The sequence below is a fragment of the Argiope bruennichi genome, chromosome X1 (assembly GCF_947563725.1).
Source record: "Argiope bruennichi chromosome X1, qqArgBrue1.1, whole genome shotgun sequence".
Classification (NCBI taxonomy): domain Eukaryota; kingdom Metazoa; phylum Arthropoda; class Arachnida; order Araneae; family Araneidae; genus Argiope; species Argiope bruennichi.
The window spans coordinates 87,437,427-87,463,141 of NC_079162.1; the positions used below are offsets into that span (position 1 = coordinate 87,437,427).

Below are 25,715 nucleotides of genomic sequence, written 5' to 3' on the forward strand. Positions count from 1 at the left end.
TAAAAACAATATCAAAACACAATGCCATCGTTTTAATGACAATATCAAAACACAATGCCATCGTTTTAATGACAATATCAAAACACAATGCCATCGTTTTAATGATAATATCAAAACACAATGCCATCGTTTTAATGACAATATCAAAACACAATGCCATCGTTTTAATAACAATATCAAAGCATAATGCCATCATTTTAAAAACAATATCAACAAACTATAATTTTAAATGAAAAGAGATTTTATTTATAACTACTTTTGCTTTCAAGTGATTGCTGCAAATCGGGACGATAGCTCTTTTAAAGTGAGCCGCCATTTAAAGGAAATTGCATTGCAACTTTTATTGATAAATACCGAGCAATACACCCCATACTGCATTTCCATAAACTCACATAGCCATACATATATATATATATATATTTCTCTTTCGGTCTACTTTCTTTCAAACATCACATTTTTCGGAATTTGATTGATTTTCCAGCTGCCATCATTTTCCTTACAAGCAATCAATAACCTCAAGTTTGAAACTGTTTTAGGGTTCGCGATTATTGTTTTTTTGCAGCTGTTTCATGGTTGGCTGGTAACAGATGGAAAAAAAGATTCATTGCAATTTATGCTGGTACGAAAATCTTTAAGAAATTTTCATCTATTTAGCGGACTTATTTTTCAAACTAGCAACTTTTTTTTTTAGGACTCGTTAAAAGCAAGCGGAAAAAATAACGTTTGTTGATGCCGGTATTGTTTCTTTATTAATTTCTTCAATATTTAAAACCGCATATCACTCAAACTTGTGACGCTATTTTTTGTATTCTTCAGGTTGAAGTTTCTTTGATATATGCCCATCCACAGAGATAATATGCATGTTAGAGGAATGCCGAATTTTACTATTTTCTCATATTTCGGTCTACATATGTCCAAATTGAGAATTCATTAGTTTCATTAAAGATTAAATAACAGTAACATTAAAAAAAACAGTAAGGGTATAAGATAATTCATTTTTAGTTTAAAACATATTCTGGGTAACAATTCTTTATTAAAAATAATTTTTAAGTCGAAGCCCTATAAATTTGGGTATACTTGTATTTGGAGTTTGAGTTGTGTCTATTTATTGTTTTATTTTCTTAATTAAATTATTTATTACATTAAATGGCAATAAATCATTGTTTTCAACGTATTGCATTTAGGCATACAAGTGAATAATTTTAAATGGCATGTAAGCTGAAGTATAGACTACATGATTGTTTTGTTTCAAGCGTTTGGTTGATCATGCTCTTGCGTCATAAATTTTATAAATCAACTAAACAAAGAAGTTTGTACAATTCAAAACAAAACAAAATTTTATAAGTGTTTATTTGTTTTTATATTCATAAAGTTTTATAACTTTAAATTTCGGGTACAAAATTTCAAGCAGGTCGTAGTGAGCCCAGGAAAATGCTGGAATTCAACTTTCTCCCATAAAACCATAAATTGGTGAAATTTTAAGTAATAATTTGGGACTTAGAGATAAATTCAATGAATGTAAATTAGGAACATTAATTTTCGCTAGGAATATAAATAATGTAGAGGAGCATTTTAACAAAAATTATAATGACAATCTAATCTAATTTAATGTAATAAAGTATAACATTTTTGTATTTATTTGTTAGAACGGTATTTGAAAATTCGGCTAGTATTTGAAATATCTAAATAATGTCTGAAAAATTGTTATACTTCACAGTTCTAGAGATACAGAAGTTGAAGTACAAACGGAAAGTTTCTTAAAATCAGTTAAAAAAATCTATATCTGCATCAGTGAAATATTTCTTTTTAAATGAAAGTTTTTAATTTTCCTATTAGTATAAGTGAATTAAATTAGTTAGCAAACGGGAATTAAATTAGTTTCTTAAAATTAGGTGAAAAATCCCCCGTGATCTCGGCGTCCTGGGCTCGAGTCCCGGCTCGGGCATGGTTGTTCTTCATCTGTTCTATTTGTGAGATGTGTGAATGTGCCCTCCTGTAAAAAGGGGCTGTGCAAGTTAAGACGTACTCTTGGCCCTAGTTGGCGCAACTAAAAACAAGAGACGCACCCTCGGCTTAAAATCATTGATTTCGTCAGCGAGCTTGTCCATGGGAAGTGCCATTAGAAACAACAAGAACAACAGTTAAAAAATCACTGTTGGCATCAGTGAAATATTTCTTTTTAAATATTTCTTTAATAATATTTTTTTTAAATTTTCCTATTAGTATACAAGAATTAAATTAGTTAACAAACAGGAATTAAATTTAGTTTATTAAAATTAGTTAAATTTCACTGTTGACATCAGTGAAATATTTCTTTTTAAATGAAAGTTTTTAATTTTCCTATTAGCATACGGAAATCAAATTAGTTAGTAAACGGTAATTAAATCAGTTTTTTATGGAGTCGGAGGATAATAATTTAGAAAAATATAAGATTTTAAATACTTTATCCTTGATTTCCCATCCTTCCTAAAAGAATTCAATTATAAAAAGAATTCTGTACCCAAGGAACACAGACAATGCTCAAAGCACTTTCAGTCTAGAGAAAAGACGTAGTCTTCGTAGATTTGGTCATCGAAACAATGATCACAATGCAGTTGTCACTCAAATAGGCTAAAGTAATGATGATGAAAAGGTTCATCTACTGCAAGTCTAGAATTGTGATAGATAGATATTCTTCGGACAAGTTATATATATTTCAATTATTCTACGAATTTCCAAATATCATTTCAACAAGGTAATATGAATACAAAAATGCGTATGTTTTTTATTTGCCGAAATTTTTTCTTTGAGCAAAATAAAACTATTTCTGCAGGCGGGAGGTTTTGCTTAACCCAAATTTATTGTACAACAAAAACCTTGAAAAACATTTTGTACAACGGCTGTTAACAGGGAAGTAAATAAACTATAGATAGTTTATAGTGTGTAAAATTTAATTTTACCACTAATGGAGTCAACTAACGATTATTTAAATAATACTCCAGAGAACTACGTGTTGTATGTAATTATTAATCTGTTAATTGCAATAGATTTCTTCTTGAAGCAGAATAAAGCTATTTCCGCAGACGGAAGAATTTTACTTAACACAAATTTATTGCAAAACAAAAACTTTCAATAAGTTTTGTACAATGGCTGTCTTGTATTTGATAGACGAGCAAATATATTATTGTTGTATGATTGTATGCAATTGATTGATTGTATGTTAAATATATAATTTTCCCACAAATGGAGTGAACTAGTTATTTAAATAATACTCTAAATAATTCCATGATGTCGGTAATTGGCAACCTATTAATTGCAATAAATTTCTTCTTGAAGTAAAATAAATCTGTTTCTGCAGGTGAAAGAATTTTACTTAACCTAAATTTAGTGCAGTTTTTGATAAAATTTTGAATGGTAATAAATTTTACTAAATTTTTTTTACGGAATAACTTTACTATGCATTCAATCAAAATGTTACTAAACAAGTTAGAATGCAAGTTTAATTTAAATTTCATAGTTGATAAGAAATGCGATAATCTGCATCAATTAGCATTCATATAACATTATCTCCTTCTTGATACTATTTCTCTCAAAAATTACTATCCATATTTACAAATCATTGCTTGCATAGGTAAAAAAAATGTCAAAAATTAGGAACCTCTTTTCTACAGTTTGTAATTTGAATTAACGCATATATTGCTGCATCTATGTATGTCTAAAATTAATTTTGATAGGAGGTTTTAGACATGCAAAAGCTAGTCAAAAGAAAAATTTTGTTTGCTTCTAAAAGCTGACAGTAAGTTTGAATCTTAATCAATACGAATGCGAAAGAGTGGTATTTTTCGAAACGAGCATTCGATATTTCCTTATTTAAGTTTATTGCTTATATAACAGAGCAATGGCTGTATTGCAATATTGCCTTGAAAGCTACCTCCATTGGTAAATATTGAAAATAAAATTGTGACATTATGCCTCGGAGAAGGATACTTGATATGAAGTCTTGTCCAAACAAACACAGAAACAAATAAAAGAAAAAAAGATAAAAACGTTAAAAAAAAGTGGAAAATTTTGTATTTGCTGTATTCCTTTTTATGAAGGTTATAGAGTGATTGTTGAATTATAAAACCATATGGCAAACTTAACAAAACATTGTTTTAATGTAAATACTTGTATAGATTAGTTACATCTGCTCTCAAACTGTTTTTAGTGGATGTGTGATTGCTGTTTGTTGTTACAAAATGCCATGTGTTGTTAAATCAAAATATCGTACATTTTATTTTGTGTTTTCGTCGTACGATGTTTTGATATAAGAGCGACAATATTCTTTATGCAATTATATTTATGATAAATGCATGTTTTTCAGTATTTATAATTTGTCAAAACGCCGTTTGTTGTTAGTGGTTCTAGTTGTTAAATCAAAATATCGTACATTTTGTTTTGCGATGTTTTTACATAAGAGCGACAATATTCTTTATCTTATTATAATTCCAGTAAAAGTGTTTTTCCTGTATTTATTATTAGTCAAAATGCTGGATGCCGCATTAATATATGTCATACAAAAACACTTTTCATCAGAATACCTGACTACATTCCCGATTCTACCAAAGAACCACGTACATGCAGGCTTAGACATACTAATTCCTCCATAAGTCATACATACTCCCCCTGGTGTAATGCAAAGTTTGGAGAGATGTTTCTGCTCAGATGTCGTTATCATCCGACCAAGATTCAAAATTGAGATCCTTTCCCAAGTATATTTCATAAAGAGTAAAAAAGGACGTTAATTTAATTAAACCAAATTTGTGTTTTTATAGTTTTCGAGAAGTAGTTACTACAGTGATAGGTTTAGAGGCTCTATTCAGCAAATCGCATATTTTAAAATAATTGTATTAAAATTTAAAATAATTGCATTAAAATTTAATTTAATTGTATATAAACATTATCAGTACATTCTGTTTCGTACTAAATTATAAAGAACGTCTAGAAATGCAACACTATCTCCATTTAGTTCATTAGAATTGACAATTTTTTAATTTTTTTTAGTCTTCTTTGAGTTTTATAATTTATATTGTGCCGCCGAATTTTTCTCTCTGCTAATAAAATAGTTTTCACATCTCTATATTAGATTGAAACATTCATTGTTATTGATGGTAAATGCAAACATTTCAAACATTCGTACTAAATTATAAAGAACGTCTAGAAATGCAATACTATCTCCATTTAGTTCATTAGAATTGACAATTTTTTAATTTTTTTAGTCTTCTTTGAGTTTTATAATAAATTATATTGTGCCGCCGAATTTTTCTCTCTGCTAATAAAATAGTTTTCACATCTCTATATTAGATTGAAACATTCATTGTTATTGATGGTAAATGCAAACATTTCAAACATATTTTTATAAAATATTCTATTCTGCAAATAGTTGACATTTTTTTTAAAATTATCTGTCATACACAGAGTTTATAGTTAAGTTTTCCTTGAAACATCAACATTTTATCTAGGAAAATACATTTTTGTGAAGAAATCACAAATTCGTTTTTTCAGAAATTCTGATTTAATATTTCGAAATACTCATTCATGTATGCATAGGTAAAACCATTTTTGACAAGATTTTACGCAGTAATAAATTTATAGATACTTTTTTTTATCGAAATAACTTATGTACATATTCTTTCAAAGAGCCGTTAGAATGAAAATTTCATTTGAATCCGATAACTGATAATAAATGTAACAGTCTCTCATCGTGGCTTATTTGAACAATCATCGATCGGTTCTTTTTCGTTGAAATGAATCTCTTTAGCAGTCTTCCGCATTTATTTTCATTTGATCGGGCTGTGTCGAAGAATTCCCATTTCTTGCCGATTCATTGACACCCAGGACTTCCACCACTCATTGATTTTCAGACGTTCAAAGCTGCCACATTTTTCACATTTCCCCTCTTTTTTTCACTGGCCTAGTTATTTCATCGATCATCACATTAAAATAATTTCGGTCCTGGTTACAGAAGGGGGGTTACGTCCCATTTTTAGTTTCGCATTAATAAAGAACTGTCTTTATTTTCACTTGAATTTAATGTAGTGCTGGGATAGAATAATGTCGGTGGTTTTTGATGAAAATTTATTTCGCCTTTTCCGTGTCTTTGGTTTCTCTTCTTGTTTGGGTGTAATTATTCACCTCTTTGAATGTGTCTCTCCAAAGGTAAAGGAAGTTCTAGCAAATATAAAAAAAAGGATCTGGATTTATTTGGCCAAGTATGGGAAAATGACTCCGTAACTGTTGCTCTGTTGACTTTATTTATTATGGGATCCAATGTCTTTTAATTTCATCTAATTCGTTTTGACTTGAAATTTATTTTGAATATATGGTTTTACTAATCAACATTTTTCGTTTTTAGCTTCCGGTTTATTCAGTATCTATGAAAATAAAATTTCATTTTTAGACAATTTATCTTTTAGTGAAATAATGTCTAAATACATTCTCCCAAAGAATAGTTTGGGTGAAAATAAAATTTCATTTTTAGACGGTTTATCTTTTAGTGAAATAATGTCTAAATACATTCTCCCAAAGAATAGTTTGGATGAAAATAAAATTTCATTTTTGGACAATTTATCTTTTAGTGAAATAATGTCTACATACATTCTTCCAAAGCGTTTGCTTTATTTATTATAGGATTCAAAGTCTTTTAATGTCATCTATTTCGCTTTGACTTTAGCATGGCTTGAAATTTAGTTTGAAGATATACCTTTACTAAATAATATATTTCATTTTTGGTTTCTGTTTAATTCAGTACCAGTATGCCTTTACGAACCAATTTATTTCATTTTTGGTTTCTGGTTAATTTAGTACCAGTATGCCTTTACGAAACAAGGTATTTCATTTTTGGTTTTTGGTTAATTCAGTACCTATGAAAGTAATATTTCATTTCTAGACAATTTATCTTTTAGTGAAATAATGTCTAAATACATTCTTCCAAAGCGTTTGCTTTATTTATTATAGGATTCAAAGTCTTTTAATGTCATCTATTTCGCTTTGACTTTAGCATGGCTTGAAATTTATTTTGAAGATATACCTTTACTAAATAATATATTTCATTTTTGGTTTCTGTTTAATTCAGTACCAGTATGCCTTTACGAACCAATTTATTTCATTTTTGGTTTCTGGTTAATTTAGTACCAGTATGCCTTTACGAAACAAGGTATTTCATTTTTGGTTTTTGGTTAATTCAGTACCTATGAAAGTAATATTTCATTTCTAGACAATGTATCTTTTATTGAAATAATGTCTAAATACATTCTTCCAAAGCGTTTGCTTTATTTATTATAGGATTCAAAGTCTTTTAATGTCATCTATTTCGCTTTGACTTTAGCATGGCTTGAAATTTAGTTTGAAGATATACCTTTACTAAATAATATATTTCATTTTTGGTTTCTGTTTAATTCAGTACCAGTATGCCTTTACGAACCAATTTATTTCATTTTTGGTTTCTGGTTAATTTAGTACCAGTATGCCTTTACGAAACAAGGTATTTCATTTTTGGTTTTTGGTTAATTCAGTACCTATGAAAGTAATATTTCATTTCTAGACAATTTATCTTTTAGTGAAATAATGTCTAAATACATTCTTCCAAAGCGTTTGCTTTATTTATTATAGGATTCAAAGTCTTTTAATGTCATCTATTTCGCTTTGACTTTAGCATGGCTTGAAATTTATTTTGAAGATATACCTTTACTAAATAATATATTTCATTTTTGGTTTCTGTTTAATTCAGTACCAGTATGCCTTTACGAACCAATTTATTTCATTTTTGGTTTCTGTTTAATTTAGTACCAGTATGCCTTTACGAAACAAGGTATTTCATTTTTGGTTTTTGGTTAATTCAGTACCTATGAAAGTAATATTTCATTTCTAGACAATGTATCTTTTATTGAAATAATGTCTAAATACATTCTTCCAAAGCGTTTGCTTTATTTATTATAGGATTCAAAGTCTTTTAATGTCATCTATTTCGCTTTGACTTTAGCATGGCTTGAAATTTAGTTTGAAGATATACCTTTACTAAATAATATATTTCATTTTTGGTTTCTGTTTAATTCAGTACCAGTATGCCTTTACGAACCAATTTATTTCATTTTTGGTTTCTGGTTAATTTAGTACCAGTATGCCTTTACGAAACAAGGTATTTCATTTTTGGTTTTTGGTTAATTCAGTACCTATGAAAGTAATATTTCATTTCTAGACAATTTATCTTTTAGTGAAATAATGTCTAAATACATTCTTCCAAAGCTTTTGCTTCTGCTTTCTTTATTATGGGATTCAATGTCTTTTAATTTCATCTAATTCGCTTTGACTTTAGCATGGTTTGAAATTTATTTTAAAAATATGCCTTTGCTAACCAATACGCCGTTTGTAACAATATATTTAATTTTTAGCTTCTGTTTTATTCAGTACCTATGAGTATAATCTTTCATCTCTGGACAATTTTTTAGTGAAGTAATGTCTAAATGAACAATAAGAAGAAAGAATAGTTTGGATAAAAATAGCATTCAATTTTTATAATTTGTGTTTTTTTAATGAATCTAATCTTATACCATGTGTTGCAATTTTAAAACTCATTGGCAATTTTCAACCTTTTAAGAAGCCTCATATTTTACATTATAGTTTAGAAGTTTTTAAGCAAAAATAGTTACTCTCAAAACCTCTTAGCCTTTTTCAAAATCTTCATTTGCGAATATCATATAAACACGCAAATGATGAACAATCGTTGAATATTTGTTTTATCAATTGTTAATATTATTTCAAGAATTGTATCATTAGTCTTTATTTCCATTAAAACATCTGTCCACACATTGGAGAATGTTTTTCTCATAATCTCACCATCGTTCAAAATCAAAAGGCCATTCGCAAAAGAGCTATCGTGCAGCTGCAAGAAATCGGTATTTGAAAATCGGTCATAAATATTAAATATCAACACAGGAATTGGACAAACTGACAAGATCCGAAAACAAACCCCACAAAATAAACGTATATTTACTACTTAATTACGTAACTGATATAAATAAAAAAAAGTAGCCCGTTCTACATCGTTTTCAGTGTTTAAAATACTGTGAAATAAAATTAAACTAAAAATTTATGCAATTAATCAATTAATTAATTAATATTCATAAATATGATTATGCAATCTTGATGAATAAAAGTTTCGCTGTAATTCATCATTTAAATATATCTCGAACAAGAAAGATTGATATCAAAATTGTAAATTATAACCATTAAAATTTTTCTATTTGTAAACACTTGAGCATGAAACAACACTTAACTGAAATAGCGCTCAAAATCACAATTAACTGGATATGGCAGTTATTAAAATGTAGAGTCACTTATGTTTGTGAAACTCATCTCAACTGAGGGGAATCGAGAGGATAAATTCATACATAAAGTATTTTGTTTTCTTACGTTTCGTGTCAAGTCTTTATCCAATATTCTAAATATAAATTTAAATGAAATTTAATAAACCTTATGGTATCAATATGCTGCAAAATTAATTATATTTTAAAGAAGGAAATTATGCTGTATAAGAAATAGTTCTTTAAATAATAGCAAGAGTAGAAGGGCCAGGTAGAAAATTGAGTACACGAATATTCTCACATTGTTTTCTAGTATCGTACCTTTCAATATCTGTAAATAATTAGACTTAACAAAAACAAATGGATTCAAATTTCATTTAAATTTGACAATGAACTATTTTTAATTTAATTTATTTTTAGTTAGCATTTATTCTTATATTTATTTTCCAACTTTGGGGCTGTGGAAAATTTTCCATTATAAAAATGAGCCCACTTAAAAATTTCCCAATTGAGAACTTACAGAAAAGTTTAAGGAACTATAAATGATCATTTAATAACGATACGAAAAATCTGAAAATTAATGATGAAAAATATTATATCGCACGAAAAAAGCTTCTTTATAGAAGTAATTTTTGCTTCCTTTTGTTAGCATAAAGTTTTAATACTAATTAATTTTCAGCATTTTAAAATTTCTCTGTTACCATTATTTATTATTATAATTATATGTAGATTCCCATGGATCAGAATCTGCATATGAATTTTATTTTTTCCTTGAATGTTTTGTTTGCCTTTCATAGTACAAGTACACAGTCTAATCCAATTTGTTTTCTTTTCGTGATTCATATGTCGTGCACTCTGAAAATTAGTTGATTTTACATGAAAAAAAATTATATCTCATTTTTGTTAATAAAGCGTTAAAATAATTCATTTTATTGACACTACATTAACAGAAACATTATATTTTTCTCTGCTGCAACTGTAGCGAAAGGAAGAGAAAGATTCTACAGATTAGAATGCTAATTTTTGTTGCTTTGAGATAATAGTTGCTTCTGATACGGATAAACATTGTTTATCAGAGTTCCTGAACTTGCGGTTCTTCAAAGAGGACGCAGAGAATGTTTGTGAGAACGGCATTTTACAGCTGCCATTAAAATACCCCAGCTGTGCCCCCAGTTGACGTCATGCCTTCAATTGGAAACACAGCAATAGGATTGCGTTACTTCGTATGTCTGTAGTTGATGATCAATGCTTACTATAAATGGTTAAGCATCTGATGAGAAATTTAAAAAATAGAGTCGTTCATTAAATCTTAATGATATACTTTGACATTTTATTAAATAAATAAACTGTGCAATTGATGTCGCTAAAGGGATACTTACTTATTTATTTAACAAACCTGGGGAAAATGTAGTTGTAAATACTATAATAAGTTTCTGTAAATTAATTTTTTTCTTCTTCTGCTTACCAATGGAAAGTTTCTCATTTTAAAAGAGCCAGTGCATGTAAGTGGATAGAAAATCTTTTGATGAATCGTTGTTATTTGCTAATCAATCAATAAATAATAAGAGTATACCATTTTGAAAAATTCTTATTGGAGTTGAATTTTTTAAAAAATTATTAAACTTTGAATAAAAATTTTTAAAATCAAATTTGAATTTTATGAAATATTGTTTGCATTCAATGTTTTTCTGCAAATAAATTACATTAGTGACAACAATGATAATGAAATACTACCGAATATCTACAATCAATTCAGTTCTTTTTAATCGAAAATATTATTCGTATCTGTGTGAAGAAAATATCATAATAAAAGAAAAGCATTCTTAATAAAAGTATATTTATTATTGTGAATTCCTTTTCTATTGATAAGCCATTTATTGTCATAAACATTAAAAGTTTTAAATAAATTTCGAAAAATCAATGTTTAACGTTATTTTAGAGTAACAGTTTGTTAGACAAAAAGGAGAGAATTTTAAAAATCTGATTCAAAAAATGTCATTTACAAAAAAACTAAATCTTAAAGTAAAATTTTGAGTATTATAATTCAATTTCTCCATTATAATTTAAATGATACTTTTTTGAGATCATCTTTTATTTATTTGTTTTTGTATTATTTACTTGAAAACAAGCAAAGCAAGCACCAAAATGCAGCATCTCAAGCAAATAAAGAATAGTATTTTATATATTCTGCCTTATTTATTTCAAGATGGGAGCAGATTCTTTCTTCCTTTTGAACTTTTTTCTGAAGATAACTTGATATTTTCCCAAACAGTAAAACATAAATATTTGAGACATGAAAAGAAAAACTGGCGTTTATTTTTCTCCCGATGTTTATTTCAGAAGAAGAAAACAAACGGTGTAAAAAAATGAAATTTTAAAAGTGTCTTGTTACCATTGCGAAGTAAAAAAAATAAAAATATATTTAATGACACGTGTTTCTACCAATTATATTGTTTTAAATTCAAAAAGCAGATAATTTTAACTTTAATCAAATTTTAATGAGATATACTTTAATTTAAATTTAATGAGAAAGGTGAAAATATCATTCAGTAGTGCGAAGTGATATAATATATGAATATTACGTATCGTAAAATATTTATCTGAAAACTCGTAGTCATTTCGGGAATTTTAAACGCGTCTGAAAGAAATTGTAAGATTCTTATTTATTAACCATTTTAAATATCATAAATTCGCATCTTCGTGTCAAAAAAAAAAAAATCACAAAATATTCAATGTAGTTCATAGATACCCTAATTTCAAATAAAATGAAAACTAAATACAGATTTTTTATACAATTTTTCAGTTAATTAGGGAAAATTACTGTGCTCAATTCATGAAGCATTTTTGACAAAATTCAAACTTGTGTATTATGAAATTAGACAATTTTTACACGACACCACAAATGTATTCCCAAATAGGCGGATCAGGCAACTTCCTAGAACCACTTGGTTGATTCCAATCCAGGCAAATTAATTTGAAAAATTTTATTAGCCTTGTTTCTAAATAAATAAAATCTTAAAAAAATACAAAATACTAAAAATGTGAATTCTATTAATTAAAAAACATAAGAATAATATCAGAACTTTGTCGAGCATAATTAGGCAGGTACTGGTTTATTTTAGTCCTTTAATTTAGTACAATATCTGATATAACAGCATGTGGATAAGAAATACTGAGTACAATTTAGATATCATTTAGTTATGAGTCATCATAAATAAAAACGTATGTTTTACAGAAATAAAATATTAACCCAAAATAAATCTTAAATACGTTAGTTAAATTAAAAAGGTGTTGAAATGAAAAACTCTGTCGATCAAATCGACGGGATCTCATAATGTGCTCTGCTCATGGTTGCAAAATGCCTGAATCAGCATTTGCAAGTAATATAAGAATTTTTAGTTTGAAACTATGTTTTATACTGTAGAATTTTAATTAAAAACAAGAATTCCTGAAAATTTTGAGTACATAATTTATTATTCCTTCTATTTGAGACAAAATGCATCAGTTCTGTTGTCTTATAACAAGAGAAACTTTTGCTTTGTATCAATTCAACTCTCTCTGAAATTTTAAAATTGTAATATTTTTTTAAATCATTCAGCATTATATGAATTTATCCTGCCATATTCAATCACACATCTATAGCCCACCCCTAGTAATTGTACAATAAATACAAAATGTACTGTAGTAAATACAAAATTTTAAAAGTATTTCCAGTGTCAATAAGTAATAAAAATCATAGCTATAAGTTATTTCGTTGATAAAATAAATAGTAAGAATATTTCATTTCATTACCGAGTTACTTTATTTTCTTCCAAGAATAAACCTTTAAAGGTTGATTCCCTTCTCCTTATGCCCAATCCCCAAACTATGAATCACCCTTATTTCGTTTTCTGGTACACCAATATAAGACATCCGGAAATATAAAGGATCTTGCGAATCATTAGGATCCTGAAAGGGCAATAATCCAGTCTATGATAAATGCACGGTGGATGGCAGCTCTCATTGGAAGAGAGAGTCGTTTTTCTTTCTTGAGTCAATCGAAAAGGGAGTGAGATAGTTTCGTATATAAACCACCACCAACAGTTTGCAGCAATCCATCCTCGCCAAATAAAGCCCCCAAACACAAGTTACCGTGTAAAATCGTCATTAAAATAATACGTAATAAATTTCAAAATCCTTCTCCCACTCTTTTCCTTGTGCCTAATCACGCGGAGTTTAATTCAGCGGCAACAAACTTCACTGGATTCCGCTTAGGCAGTTATTATTAATTAATATTCGCCGTTTTGAAAAGCAAAAATTGATTTTTAAATAGCTTGTCAGTTATAGAGCTAGCTCGGCTGTGTTGTACACCGCATCTCGTGATTCGATTAGTCGTCCTAGTAGCTCAGGCGACGATCTTGCAGAAACTAGTTAGGAGCTGGAACAGTTAGTTGGACCTTGGGGAAATGGAAAAGACTTGTTTAGTTTTCATTAATGTTGTATGGGAAAAGGGTAATAAGTGGGAAATATGTTGGGAGTTAATGTCTTACACGGTTGGAAAAGGCCCGTTTTATAATTGGTTCATCCGACTTTCAAATACTCCCAAGAAAGTTTTTTCTTTGTTTTGAAGGATAGAATGAAATAAAGAGCGAGTGTCCGATTAGCGCATCGGAATTCACCGGAACGAGTTGCTAAACTGCGACTATATCGCAGAAGGAATTATGGATTTTTAAAAATCTTTTATTATTCGAACTTGGTAATGCATTTCTGAAACTCTAGGGAAGTAGCATGGTGGTATTTCAAATCAGTAGTATGGTTGTTTGATATGTTATCGCTCTTTTCCAAAGAATTAATTTTCGGATGAATATTTCTCGGTTAATGTTACGAGCATTTTGTAAAGAGGTCAAATCATATTTTTTATTGGATCATTTCTTTCGCGCAGTTACTTTCGAATTTTGAAGTGTTTAATGTTTGTTAAAATAATTGTAGTTTTGGAAAGTTAAGTATAAGAATTGAACCTGAAATTTAATTTAGCAAAGAGATATTAATTTGTGTAAAATCCTTCATAATTTGTGAAAATGTTTAATAAAATGATGAGACATTTTTATAATTTATTGATGAATTAAAATATTATGGAGACTACATCCGGTATCTGAAATAAAGAAAAACATTTTTTGCACGCAGGTGTTTTTGCCCACTTATGATTATCAGTTGTAGGAGATGTATGTGTACTGTTATATAAATGGTTTGATATTATTATTTTTTACATATGTTATTTATAATTTGTAACATGAACAAAAATTAACTTATTTTACTTTGAATGAAATGTTATTTCATGTACATAACATAGCTTAATTATTCTTTTTGGTATTGATATCAATTTTAAAGAAAAAGACAAAAATATGCATATAAAATTTTTAAATAAATATTCATAAATACCCATATAATGATTACTTTTTTTGAGTTTTAAATCAATTTAATCTTTTGACCTACAAATTTATTTTGCCCTTATATGGATGACACGAACTATTTAGGATATTTACTCGTATTTCAATCCTTATACGAAAGTAAACAACACTTGAGATACTTATGCTTGTGTAAGTGATTTTTGTTTTTTAAATTAATCTCTAGTTTGAATTGTTTATAGATTTAAATGTGAAAAATTCTGTAATTCGGTGAATGTCATTGTATGCTAAAAGGTAACGGTAAAGATAATATAGATTTTATAATTTTATACTGCAATTTAAAGATTATTTGAAATTTTTTTAAAAACAATTTCGGACAAAACTATTTTAAAGTAAAATTTTTTTACAGGCAGTTGAAAATAAAATTGTGAATAAATTTGGTATTTCACATGTTTTGAATGCGTTTCTTATTCTTTTAAAATTATCTCCTAATCTTTATCATTCTGCTATGAATACTGCAAATATTTTTCAAAATTAGCTCAGTTGTAGAAAAATGTAACTCATTTCACCATGCTTTTTATATACGGAGAATAAATTTAGAAATGATTTACTGTAAATATAACTGCTGATTTAATTGATGAAATATGCCGTTATCCATATCCAGTTATGAAATATGCCGTTATCCAGAATGTAATAGCATTCCTAATTTAGTAATAACGTGTGCCATAACCATTAACATGATTATGAAGATTCTTAATTCAGTTAATGACGTTTTCCATGAAATGAAGATTTAAAATTTATGAATGAAGTTACCATTTATTTTTTGAAATACTTAGCACTTCAAAAATAATTTTCACGTCTTAAAAAGTTAACAGCTAAAAATGGTAATATCATAAAATGGCTAAGTAGGAGAAATGCAATTCAATTTTAACTATCAAATCATTTTAAATCTTGATATAAATATTTTTAATTTAAGGGGAAAATGGACACCATTAGATACTTCTGGGAATTATTCAATTTGGGTTATGAAATTTTTTAAGCATATTTACTAAAATATAAATACGCCAAATTTCTTTAAAACAATATTAAACGAAATATATTATTTTTAAAAGTTTTAAAGTTATATAATTTTTAATAATTTCAAAATATTCCAGGCGACTTAATTTTCAATTTTTTTTATATTTTTTTCTTATTATCCAATGTAAATTTATTTGGAACAAAACTAGGTATAATTTTGTAATTCAATTAAAGGCTAATTTTTTAGAAATATTTTTATACATATTACTGAATTTTCACAGGAATTTTATTTTCTTGAACTAAAATTGACTTTTAACTAGCTTAAAAAAACTGGAAACATAAAATGTATACCCCATTTTTTTTTTAATGTTTGACCGACATCTTATCAATGTCATTTCATTTCTTCAAAAATTAAGACACCTAGAATATTTCAAAATATTTAAATCTAATTACAATATCATTTTGAGAAAAGTCATTAAGATGTACTTTTTTCCCCTCTTAAATTTTCAAATATTTATTTCATTGAACAATAAATTTTTATAACATTATTTTAGTTGAATATATACATATATTTTAGTGATGAAACGATAAAAATAAAATTGCACGTTTTCGTCCATTTTTGCTTATTTCAAAATCCACTGTCTCCTTAAAACTTTAGGATTAAAAATATGTCTCACACTTTCTGACTACTAATCTTATTCATATTTGCTTATTTCTTCTAACCGTTTTAAATGGTATAACTTTTCATTTTTATTTTACCATACCAGACAAAAATAGTAAGCTATCCCATCGGCACACCTGTAAACTACCATAGCAAATCGCAAGTCACGTGTTTCTACTTATGCCACTTTCTTTCGGATCTCTCGGTTCAAACATATATAAAAGGCATATATATATATAACGCTCTATATACACAAACTCTTGTGTGCGCCTACACATATACATAGATGCTGCTTGAAAACGCATGGGTGTAAGTGTCCTAGGGCGAGATTTCGACGAGGAAAAAAAAAGGACAGCACTTTTTATGTCTGTTGCCGAAGATAAACGTACGAAAGAAGGAAGACGGGGCTGATAACAGAATAGAAAAGAAATTCGCTCTTTCTGTCACTCTTGGGGTAGACCAAAGCACGTGTACGAGAGAATAAATGTAGTAAGAAAACTTAACGCCGGGGAAAAGTATCGCTAGCACTAGCACTGATTCCTTGGCTGCGGGCTATATGGTCTGTAGATATGCCATCAAAGCTTGAAGCTGGGAGTACCGCGAGTTGGTTTGCTTAGCCTTCTTCAACTAAGTGACAGATAGTAAAGTAACCTTTTTTCGCCATTGCCTAGGCTCCAAAGAGAGAGTGGAAAAGAGAGATTTTTATAGAGGGGTATTTTTTTTTTCCAGCTTTGCACTCTTTAGTGACGGACTCCGTTTTGAATATCTAGATCGTTGGTGTTGTTATATTGAGTGTTTTGAAGCTCATTCGCCAGCTTTTTCTGTATTGTATATTGCAGTAAGTCATTATTAAGGATATCTTTACAGATTTGCAGATATGAATGATATAGCATTCATTTTCGTTGTATTAAATGAATGAATGAATAAGCCGTATTATCATGCATTCAATTCTATATAGCCTTACTTTAAACTTTACAGTAATATTTATCTGGTTTATTCAGTTTGACTAATCTTTTGTTTTGTACCTTGGAATTTCTATTAGATGGTACATTACCTAAATTGGAAGTGTAAAACTTTATGTAAATGCTATAGAATATATATTTGTTCGAATTCAATAATGTGTTGTTATATTGGTTGTTTTAAAACATTCGTCAGCTTTATTTATATTGCATATATTACTTAAGTCATTATTAGAAATGAGTTTATAATAATAAAAATTGTTTTACAGATTCTGGAAATGAATGATATAGCATTCATTTTCGTTATGGTGAAAAATTACCTGAATGCTATAACATTAAAATTTGAGGCATAATATCATGCATTCATTTCTATATGGCCTTAATTTGCATTTTACAGCTATATCTATCTGATTTATTGAGTTTGACTGGTTATTTGTTTTGTGCATTAAAATTTATTTTATATGGTATATTGCATTAATTACAAGTGCAAAGATTTAAGTAAACTCCATAGAATATGTATTTGCTAGGAATCAGTAAGGTATTGTTATATTGGGGATTTAAAACTCATTCGTCCTATTTATTGTAATAAATCATTATGAGAAACGAATTCATGGCAATAAAAATTTCAAATTATTTCCTTACAGATTGGTGGATAGGAATGATATAGCATTCATTTTCGTTGTGGTGCCAAATGATCTGAATGCTATAACATTCAAATTTATAAGCCAGTCATATTTTCATGCTCTTTTATTCCTATATAACCTAAATTTTCATTTGACAGTAATGAGTTTGATTTACTGAGTTTAAATAGTCATAATATTTTTGCTTTAAAATTCCTGTAATTTCCTTACAGATTGGGGGATAGGAATGATATAGCATTTATTTTCGTTGTGGTGCCAAATGATCTGAATGCTATAACACTCAAATTTATAAGCCAGTCATATTTTCATGCTCTTTTATTCCTATATAACCTAAATTTTCATTTGACAGTAATGAGTTTGATTTACTGAGTTTAAATAGTCATAATATTTTTGCTTTAAAATTCCTGTAATTTCCTTACAGATTGGGGGATAGGAATGATATAGCATTTATTTTCGTTGTGGTGCCAAATGATCTGAATGCTATAACATTCAAATTTATAAGCCAGTCATATTTTCATGCTCTTTTATTCCTATATAACCTAAATTTTCATTTGACAGTAATGAGTTTGATTTACTGAGTTTAAATAGTCATAATATTTTTGCTTTAAAATTCCTGTAATTTCCTTACAGATTGGGGGATAGGAATGATATAGCATTTATTTTCGTTGTGGTGCCAAATGATCTGAATGCTATAACATTCAAATTTATAAGCCAGTCATATTATCATGCTCTTTTATTCCTATATAACCTAAATTTTCATTTGACAGTAATGAGTTTGATTTACTGAGTTTAAATAGTCATAATATTTTTGCTTTAAAATTCCTGTAATTTCCTTACAGATTGGGGGATAGGAATGATATAGCATTTATTTTCGTTGTGGTGCCAAATGATCTGAATGCTATAACATTCAAATTTATAAGCCAGTCATATTTCCATGCGCTTTTATTCCTGTATAACCTTAATTTTCATTTGACAGTAATGAGTTTGATTTACTGAGTTTAAATAGTCATAATATTTTTGCTTTAAAATTCCTGTAATTTCCTTACAGATTGGGGGATAGGAATGATATAGCATTTATTTTCGTTGTGGTGCCAAATGATCTGAATGCTATAACATTCAAATTTATAAGCCAGTCATATTTCCATGCGCTTTTATTCCTGTATAACCTTAATTTTCATTTGACAGTAATGAGTTTGATTTACTGAGTTTAAATAGTCATAATATTTTTGCTTTAAAATTCCTGTAATTTCCTTACAGATTGGGGGATAGGAATGATATAGCATTTATTTTCGTTGTGGTGCCAAATGATCTGAATGCTATAACATTCAAATTTATAAGCCAGTCATATTTCCATGCGCTTTTATTCCTGTATAACCTTAATTTTCATTTGACAGTAATGAGTTTGATTTACTGAGTTTAAATGGCCATAATATTTTTGCTTTAAAATTCCTGTAATTTCCTTACAGATTGGGGGATAGGAATGATATAGCATTTATTTTCGTTGTGGTGCCAAATGATCTGAATGCTATAACATTCAAATTTATAAGCCAGTCATATTTCCATGCGCTTTTATTCCTGTATAACCTTAATTTTCATTTGACAGTAATGAGTTTGATTTACTGAGTTTAAATAGTCATAATATTTTTGCTTTAAAATTCCTGTAATTTCCTTACAGATTGGGGGATAGGAATGATATAGCATTTATTTTCGTTGTGGTGCCAAATGATCTGAATGCTATAACATTCAAATTTATAAGCCAGTCATATTTTCATGCTCTTTTATTCCTATATAACCTAAATTTTCATTTGACAGTAATGAGTTTGATTTACTGAGTTTAAATAGTCATAATATTTTTGCTTTAAAATTCCTGTAATTTCCTTACAGATTGGGGGATAGGAATGATATAGCATTTATTTTCGTTGTGGTGCCAAATGATCTGAATGCTATAACATTCAAATTTATAAGCCAGTCATATTTCCATGCGCTTTTATTCCTGTATAACCTTAATTTTCATTTGACAGTAATGAGTTTGATTTACTGAGTTTAAATAGTCATAATATTTTTGCTTTAAAATTCCTGTAATTTCCTTACAGATTGGGGGATAGGAATGATATAGCATTTATTTTCGTTGTGGTGCCAAATGATCTGAATGCTATAACATTCAAATTTATAAGCCAGTCATATTTCCATGCGCTTTTATTCCTGTATAACCTTAATTTTCATTTGACAGTAATGAGTTTGATTTACTGAGTTTAAATAGTCATAATATTTTTGCTTTAAAATTCCTGTAATTTCCTTACAGATTGGGGGATAGGAATGATATAGCATTTATTTTCGTTGTGGTGCCAAATGATCTGAATGCTATAACATTCAAATTTATAAGCCAGTCATATTTCCATGCGCTTTTATTCCTGTATAACCTTAATTTTCATTTGACAGTAATGAGTTTGATTTACTGAGTTTAAATGGCCATAATATTTTTGCGTTAAAATTTCTGTAATTTCGTACATTACATAAATTAAAAGTTTAACACTTGATGTCAATGCTATAGCATTTGCATTCAGTATCTTTTTATAGCTGGTTATCATTTAAATGCAGGCAGATTTATTGTTTCCTGTTTGCCTGATAATTTCCTCTGCCAGCAGAAAATTTTGAAATTCATTACATTCTGTCGCTAAGATTGCAAAAAATAAATATTCACTGTGCGTAGAACAGTGTTTTTAACAAGAATATATTTTCTATGCATTCGAACTCTAAGAATTCTGAGACGGAATCTGACGAAATCTCGCTTTGAAACTTTCAAATATAATAATAATGAGCTCTTAAGCTTAGTTTTCTTTTTATACATATTTAATGTATATATGAAACTGTTCTTTCTGTTTTGGTACATAGCGATTTTTTATAAGCAAATAATATAATGAACTTAAAAATAAATATATTATTCATTATTTCAATATTAGAACAATCACGTCATCCTAGTTAAAAAAACTCTGTTTGTATTGGCACTATGTGATTAGTCAATAAATAAAATATAAAAATGGCATTCAAATAAATTGGACAAAAGGGAACTATCAAAATTTGGATACCTTTCTTTCTTTCGCCACAGAATATCCCCGAACTTGGAATCTCTAGGATTCCCTGTCGGTTGAAAGGATATACGTGGGAGTATTTATTAAGAAAAAAAAAGACACATAAAAAGACATAAAATATCATCAATACACATAAAAAGTAACTATATACAATATTATAATGATGAGGGAGGTGTTCGGTGGGGAGTATGAGTAGATGAAATCTATTGAAGTTAATATATTCTGGAGAAGAGCTTGGTTGAGAAATGAAACGAAAATTTAATCTGGGCTTGGATCTGGAGAAATCAATTCCTCGTTCTCTTGTAGGAACCGCTCAAGATTTCTAATTTTGACCTTGGACATCTTGTTTCTCATAACGTTCGTCCACCAGATATTTTCTAGGTCGTGGGTGGGTTTTTTGAGATGAAAAGATGTGGTGAGAGGGCAGCTAGTGGCATAATGAAGGGGATCGCCTACTTCGCCGCAGCCACATTGATCCGATCCTCTAATATTGAATCTCTTGAAATATGAAGGGAAAGGGTCATAGCCAGTTGCAAAGATAATGCCAAGTCTATTCCAAGATGATGGGTTAAAGGACACTTTCGAGATGATTTGATGGATGTTTCTGCCAGTTGAGCCATTGTCCCATTCTTATTGCCATCGTTGTAGGCTCAATTCATTTAGAATACTTTTCAGATGGCTTTTAGGAGATGGGTATTGAACGGGCGTAACTGCAGAAATGGCCTGTTTGGCTAGGGAATCTGAAACCTCGTTTCCGTTGTGGCCCACATGTGCTTTTACCCGTCCTAACTTAAGGTATCCGACTACGTTAAAAACACTGGTTTTCGACTACATTGGCGAATTCTTTTTTTATTATTATTTCTTGTAGTTCAGGCTTTCCTCTTTACAAAATAGTATTTTCTAGAAAAAGGAAGGTTTGACCTATCATCCAGGAGAATTGTAAATAATTTTTTAGCTAAAATTTTTCTTTAACTTCAATTTTCTCAAACTTTAATTTTCATAAAAATTCTCCACCGTTAACATGATATCTCAAAAACTAATAGAGGTATTTACATAAAAATTTCAGCGTGTGTTTTAAATACTGTGGGCAATGAAATGAACCAAAAGTTTTATTGTTGGTGAAATACTTTTTCATTTATATGTGTTTTTAGAAAAATTAAGTTGTAAATTTATGGAAAAAATGTATATATACGTATATTTTCATTCATAATTTCTTTGCATCTCAAAATGTTTCTTAAATTTTTGTTCACTTCATTCATCATTATATTCTATAACTTGTGTACAAAGAAAAATAGGATTGCTAAATTACAATTTTGTGTAGTGTTAACCGTTTTGGTTAAATTTCATTAAAATTTACTATAAATTTTCCTATTTCTCAAAATATATTATATTTCCAAATAATTTTTTTGTAGTTATAGTGTTTATAATTGACAATACATCTAGAAACCATAATTTTTTTTAAAAAATCCAATTCTTCAAAAATATTCCTTCGAACGTAGTCGGTCACCTTAATAGAAGATTGGTGGAGCAGAATGGCTTGAATAAAATTTGGATACCAGAGTTATTTGAAAATGAATTGCTTACCTTTTTCTGTAACTCATTAAAATTTTTATTATCCGCAAATTTGTAAATTGAATGTTGGACTTTTTGAAACTAAATATTCTTTAGCAATTATTGTAAGGAATCGGACTATATTAAAATCAAAATTAATTAATTTTAATGTTGGAAATGTAATTCAAATTTCTGGTAGTTTCTTATGTGTAAACCTACAAATAAATGTATGATTGTCGATAAAGATTATGCTCACCATTAGTGATTGTCAATTTTTTCTATTATATCTGAAAAAAATGAAAAATGTTTTACAAATATGAAACATTTGATTAAAAAAGTTACGCAGAGAAGGAAAAGTGAAATAATTTCTTTAAAAATATTATTTATCCATTTCAATTGAAGTGAAAAAAAGACAAAATTAAATTTTTAAGCAATATATTATCATTGGATGATTAACAAAAAATGTGGACAAGTTTTCGTAATTTAATTGTTTTTTTATCTTCTAATTAACAACACACTTCTCAATACTTTGCATGAATATCGTTGCAGTACTTTTTTAGGACACCACTGATTACTTTTAACTTTTATGTTAAATATTATTTAAACAAATGAAGAAGTACTAGTTCTTCAGGCCTTGTCTTGAAATATTTTCTCCTAACAATAAAAGCAGAAAACGTATCAAGAAAATGAAAGTATAACCGGAATAATGCAAAATTGTTGGAGTATGCGCACATTAAGCAAGTAGTATGTTCATACCAAATGCTAACAAACCGATACGATTACTGCAACGATATACAAAACGTATAATCGGTATCGTCATTTTTTGGGTTTACTATTCCTTTTTCATTTAAATTGCTTTCTTTGATAAAATACAACGATTTCCTTCTTTGGAATATATAAAACAGTTTTTAATCTAAACAACAATTTAAATATATATTGTTAGCTCAATTTTAGTATAATTAAAGATCATCCATTTTTTTTGTTTATAGTAAATATACATTGAGAAATTATCGGTAATATTTGCATAAAATCGGTAGTTAAAAGGAAAGTAAATTTGCTATAGTAAAATAGTAAAACTGAATCATTAGTATCTCTATTTGTTAGGGAAACTGAGATTTTCTTTTAATTTAATACTTTTTCCTTAACAAACTACGTTATTTTTTTTTTTCATTTTCAAATATATAAAATAAAATTTCATTTAATTTATTAGATTATGCATTTTAAATATATTTAAAAATTCGGTGTAGTTAAAATTCGTTCATCCTAAGTATCAGAAATATAATGTCAAATTATCTGTAAAATGCAAAAAAACCAGTTATTAACTAAAGCGATAAGAATTAATTTATAGTTTATTCCTTTTTTTAAAAATAGGTTAAAAATGACTTTATATCATAATGCGCATTAGCTATTATTAGAGGTCAATTTCAATACAGAATATGCGGGGCGAGGAGGCCCGGTGGTACACTCTCAGGTTCGAGACTCTATTCCACCGAGGAACCGTTGTGTAAGCGGGTCTGGTGCACGCTAAATCGTCGGGGCCCAAAGCCCTCTCAAAGATATGGCTGGGAAATTTGCAAAGGGGTACCACCTCAGGTGTCGTCCTCGTCTTCTGACCGCTATTCAAAATTACGAGGTTGGTCTCAAAATAGCCCTACCGTTGCTTTAAACCGGGGCATTAATGTAACTAAACTAATCAATAGAGAATATTTGAATTCTTAGAAGAGCTTATTCTTATTCTGCTCACGAATCTTCGACTTGCCGACGAAATAATTTCTAAAAAATAATTTTTTTTTCTTCCTTTGACTAAGATGAACCTTGCTATATATTCGAAGAAAACAAGTCTCTACATTTTTACCGCTTTTACTTCTATTCTATGTATACCGTTAGACTTGTATCAAAATACAGGGTGGTTATAATCAAAGTTTCATTTTGAAATGGTCATAAAATGAAAACTACTGGACCAAATGTTATCAAACTTAGTAATAGTTTAAAGATGGTCATGGGAATTTCTTTTCAGGGGGAAAAAAAGAAAAGAAAGGTGGGGAGTTGAAAAACTCAGCACCAAGGGGGGGATGGCGCTGTATTCAATATTGTTAAGCAAAATAGGACATGAAGACAGAATAGGACATTCAAATGAGTTTGATGATTTCTGAAACGTGTTACAAAGCATGTTCAATGTGGCGTCCACCAGTTTTTGAAAGCAAGTTAAATGGCATTACTGCATTCTCAACAGTAGCTCTTAGCATATCAGGAGGAATGTTATGCACATGTCGGTGTATCACATCTTTCAGTTCCGCCAAATTGTTTAGATTTTCACCACAAGCAGTGCTTTTGAGATAACACACAATGAATATGCTTTGTAACACGTTTCAGAAACGATTAAACGCATTTGAAACCAGTGTGTTCATGTCGTATTTTGCTTAACAGTATTACATACAGTGCCATTTCCCCCCTGGTGGTGAGTTTTTGAACTTTTTTTAGGAGAAAAGAAATTTCCATGACCTCCTTTAAACTATTGCCAAATTTGATAGCATTTGGTCCAGTAGTTTTCCTTTTATGACCATTTCAAAGTGGAGCTTTAATTATAACCGCCCTGTATATTATAAAAAAAACAAAAAAAAGCATGCGTTTGACTAAACATTCAATACTTTCTTTACATTTACTTATTATCTTTTAATTTTTTAAAAGTTCTTACATGCTAATGAATGTAACATAGAGTAAGTATCTTCAAATGTAATATATGTATCAGTAATTGCAATTTTTGTTTCTTTTCAGGTAAGCATTTCAGCTTATTATTTAACTGCAGCATTTTATTTTGATGAGGACGATTCTGGTTACTCTCAATACCCGCAAGTGATGAATATGACTCATCTATCATTCAAAGTAATCTCTCCTTTGTTTATAATTTAACATAAAAGCTTTTCTATCTCACTGTGTAATGCTTGTTCACAACGTAGGTTTTTATTTCTTTTAACATAAACATTTCAGTTTAAAAAGATTCTTTTTTTTTCTAACGCAACCATTTCTTTTGATGAGAATGGTTTTGGTTAATTTCGGCATCCATCAAAGAATACCGTGAATCCGAAGCTCAAA

At 28.7% G+C, this 25,715-nt stretch overlaps 1 protein-coding gene across 2 annotated transcripts in view; it reads left to right on the forward strand.

The window, feature by feature from the left end:
- Positions 1-25,715, forward strand: part of LOC129958396 (delta-sarcoglycan-like) — a 406,890-nt gene that overhangs the window by 75,800 nt on the left and 305,375 nt on the right. Inside the window, exon 2 of one of the 2 annotated variants that reach the window (XM_056070868.1) lies at positions 25,398-25,505. The exons of the other annotated variant lie outside the window; for it this stretch is intronic. The gene's annotated coding sequence lies outside the window, so the exon portion shown is untranslated. The remainder of the gene's footprint in view (positions 1-25,397; positions 25,506-25,715) is intronic. 2 annotated transcript variants of the gene reach the window in all.